This window comes from Arachis duranensis, chromosome 4 (genome assembly GCF_000817695.3).
Source record: "Arachis duranensis cultivar V14167 chromosome 4, aradu.V14167.gnm2.J7QH, whole genome shotgun sequence".
Lineage (NCBI taxonomy): Eukaryota > Viridiplantae > Streptophyta > Magnoliopsida > Fabales > Fabaceae > Arachis > Arachis duranensis.
Window position 1 is genome coordinate 50,560,669 of NC_029775.3, and position 4,446 is coordinate 50,565,114.

The following is a 4,446-nucleotide window of genomic DNA, read 5'->3' on the forward strand; positions in this document are numbered from 1 at the left end:
CTATATATCGTTGGAAAGCTCTGAATGTCAGCTTTCCAACGCAACTGGAAGCACATCAATTGGACGTCTGTAGCTCAAGTTATAGCCCTTTGAAGGAGGCATGGTCATGCTGTGAGCGCCCAGATTTTACCTTAGCGAAATTCTTGCTTCCAACCTCAATGTGCATCACGATTCTGCCCTGCCCTTGGCAAGGGCAGGGCAGTGTGCGTGCTGGCTGCTTCCTTCCTTGATTTGGTCATGGGCCACGCTTTTAAAAGCGTGGCCTAAGGCTCCAAAGTGTACCCCAACTTCAAAGTGTACCCCAAAGCTCTTTTTTTCTCTTTTTTTTGTGCTTCTTTGCTTCTTTTTCTTCTTATTTCCTACAAGATTTATAAAATTAAAAGATCAAGGAAATCTTCCATTTAAGTACAAAAGCATTCAATATTTAAGCACAAATCATCAATTTCTTGTATGAAAAAGCATAGAAAAATAGGTATATGATGACATGTCATCAAGTATCATTATTGGGGAGGAAGTGGAAGTTCATGAGATCATACCTTTATAACTCTATAAGGTTGCTGACAAGTCCTCCACCTTGGCAAGGTTAGCCTTTCCTCATCTCATTTGTCACCTAAGAAATTTGGCTGGGATTGACATAGAAGGAGACATCCTCTTTGAAGAGGACAAGCCCATCACTAAGAAAAAGATAGAGCAAATAACGGAGCCCACTCATGGACCTCAACAAGAGCATGAGGAAATTCCTCACGAAATGCCTGAGATGCCTCAAGGGATGCATTTTCCTCCACACAACTATTGGGAGTAACTCAACACCTCTTTGGAAGGCTTGAGTTACAACATGGACCAACTAAGGGTGGAGCAGCAAGAACACTCCATCATTCTCCATGAGATTAGAGAAGATTAAAGTGCTCTGAGGGAGGAGCAACAAAGGCAAGGAAGAGACATAGAGGAGCTCAGGCGTTCCATTGGATCTTCAAGAGGAAGAACTAGCTGCCATCACTAAGGTGGACCCGTTCGTTAATTTCCTTGTTCTTCTTTTTCTATTTTTTGAATTTGATGCTTTATGTGTTATCCATGTTTGTGTCTTTATTACATGATTATTAGTGTCTAGTGTCTATGTCTTAAAGTTATGAATAATTCCATGAATCCTTCACCTCTCTTAAATGAAAAAAATGTGCTTAAATTACAAAAGAACAATAATTACTAGGATTTCAAATTTTATCTTGAAATTAGTTTAATTATTTTGATGTGGTGGCAATACTTTTTGTTTTCTGAATGAATGCTTGAACAGTGCATATTTTTTATAGTGAAGTTTATGAATGTTAAAATTGTTGGCTCTTGAAAGAATGATGAACAAAGAGAAATGTTATTGATAATCTGAAAAATCATGAAATTGATTCTTAAAGCAAGACAAAGCAGTGAAAAAGAAAAAAATAGCGAAAAAAGTGGCGAAAATGAAAAAGAAAGAAAAAAAATAAGCAGAAAAAGCCAATAGCCCTTTAAACCAAAAGGGAAGGGTAAAAAGGATCCAAGGCTTTGAGCATTAATGGATAGGAGGGCCCAAGGAAAAAAAAATCCAGGCCTAAATGGCTAAATCAAGCTATCCATAACCATGTGCTTGTGGCATGAAGGTCCAAGTGAAAAGCTTGAGACTGAGTGGTTAAAGTCGTGATCTAAAGCAAAAAGAGTGTGCTTAAGAGCTCTGGACACCTCTAACTGGGGACTTTAGCAAAGTTGAGTCATAATCTGAAAAGGTTCACCCAGTATGTGTCTGTGGCATTTATGTATCCGGTGGTAATATTGGAAAACAAAGTGCTTAGGGCCACGGCCAAGACTCATAAAGTAGCTGTGTTCAAGAATCAACATACTGAACTAGGAGAATCAATAACACTATCTAAAATTCTGAGTTCCTATAGATGCCAATCATTCTGAATTTCAAAGGATAAAGTGAGATGCCAAAACTGTTTGGAAGCAAAAAGCTACTAGCCCCGCTCATCTAATTGGGACTAAGTTTCATTGATATTGTAGGATTCATTGTATATTCTCTTCTTTTTATCCTATTTTGTTTTCAATTGCCTGGGGACAAGCAGCAATTTAAGTTTGGTGTTGTGATGAGCGGATAATTTATACGCTTTTTTGCATTGTTTTTATATAGTTTTAGTATTTTTATTCACTTTTTAGTATAATTTTATTAGTTTTTAAGCAAAATTCACATTTCAGGACTTTACTATGAGTTTGTGTGTTTTGCTGTGATTTCAGGTATTTTCTGGCTGAAATCGAGGGACCTGAGCAAAAATCTGATTCAGAGGCTGAAAAAGGACTGCTGATGCTGTTGGATTCTGACCTCCTTGCACTCAAGTTAGATTTTTTGGAGCTACAAAAGTCCAAATGGTGCGCTCTTAATTGCGTTGGAAAGTACACATCCTGGGCTTTCCAGCAATATATAATGGTTCATACTTTGCTCGAGGTACAGCAGAGCTCCACACCTTAATCTATGGTGTGTAGAAACTCCACCATTGAAAATACATAAGTGATAATGGTGATCATTGGCTTCGGCCCCAGAGAGGGAACCAGAAGAACCAAAATGAAAATACAATAGCAAAAGGTCCTATTTATAGAGAACTAGTAGCTTAGGGTTTACAGAAATGAGTAAATGACATAAAAATCCACTTCCGGGCCCACTTGGTGTGTGCTTGAGCTGAGCATTGAAGCTTCTATGTGTAGAGACTTTTCTTGGAGATAAACGCCAGCTTTTGTGCCAGTTTGGGCATTTAACTCCCACTTCTGTGCCAGTTCCGGCGTTAAACGCTAGAATTCTTGAGCTGTCTTGGAACGCCTATTTGGGCCATCAAATCTCGAGCAAAGTATAGACTATTATATATTGCTGGAAAGCCCAGGATGTCTACTTTTCAACACAAGTGAGATCGCACCAATTGAACTTCTGTAGCTCCAGAAAATCTACTTCGAGTGCAGGGAAGTCAGAATCCAATAGCATCTGCAGTCCTTTTTCAGCCTTTGGATCAGATTTTTGCTCAGGTCCCTCAATTTCAGCCAGAAAATACCTGAAATCACAGAAAAACACACAAACTCATAGTAAAGTCTAGAAAAGTGAATTTTAAATAAAATATAATAAAAATATAATAAAAACTAACTAAAACATACTAAAAACAATGCCAAAAAGCGTATAAATTATCCGCTCATCACAACACCAAACTTAAATTGTTGCTTGTCCCCAAGCAACTGAAAATCAATAGGATAAAAAGAAGAGAATATACAATGAATTCTAAAAACATCTATGAAGATCAGTATTAATTAGATGAGCGGGGCTTTTAGCTTTTTGCCTCTGAACAGTTTTGGCATCTCACTTTGTCCTTTGAAGTTCAGAATGATTGGCTTCTATAGGAACTCAAAATCCGGATAGTGTTGAACACAGCTACTTTAATACTCTCTTAGTTAAGTATGATGATTCTTGAACCCAGCTACTTTATGAGTCTTTGCCGTGGCCCAAAGCACTCTGTTTTCCAATATTACCACCGGATACATCCATGCCACAGACACATAACTGGGTGAACCTTTTCAGATTGTGACTCAGCTTTACTAGAGTCCCCAATTAGAGGTGTCCAGGGTTCTTAAGCACACTCTTTTTGATTTAGATCATGACTTTAACCGCTCAGTCTCAAGTTTTCACTTGACACCTTCACGCCACAAGCACATGGTTAGGGACAGCTTGGTTTTGCGGCTTTGGCCAGGATGTTATTCCTGTAGGCCCCTCCTATCCACTAATGCTCAAAGCCTTGGATCCTTTTTATTACCCTTGCCTTTTGGTTTAAAGGGCTATTGGCTTCTTCTGCTTGCTCTCTTTTTTTTTTTGAATTCACTGCTTTTTCTTGCTTCAAGAATCATTTTTATGATTTTTCAGATCCTCAGTAACATGTCTTCTTTTTCATCATTCTTTCAAGAGCCAACAATTTTAACATTCATGAACAAAAAATTCAAAAGACATATGCACTGTTCAGGCATACATTCAGAAGTCAAAAGTATTGCCACCACATCAAAATAATTAATCTGTTATAAAATTTGAAATTCATGCAATTCTTCTCTTTTTCAATTAAGAACATTTTTCATTTAAGAAAGGTGATGGATTCATAGGACATTCATAACTTTAAGGCATAGACACTAAGACACTAATGATCATAAGACACAAACATAGATAAAACATAAAGCATAATTTTCGAAAAACAGAAAAATAAAGAACAAGGAAATTAAAGAACGGGTCCACCTTAGTGATGGCGGCTTGTTCTTCCTCTTGAAGGTCTTATGGAGTGCTTGAGCTCCTCAATGTCTCTTCCTTGTCTTTGTTGTTCCTCTCTCATGGTTCTTTGATCTTCTCTAATTTCATGGAGGATGATGGAGTGTTCTTGCTGCTCCACCCTTAGTTGTCCCATGTTG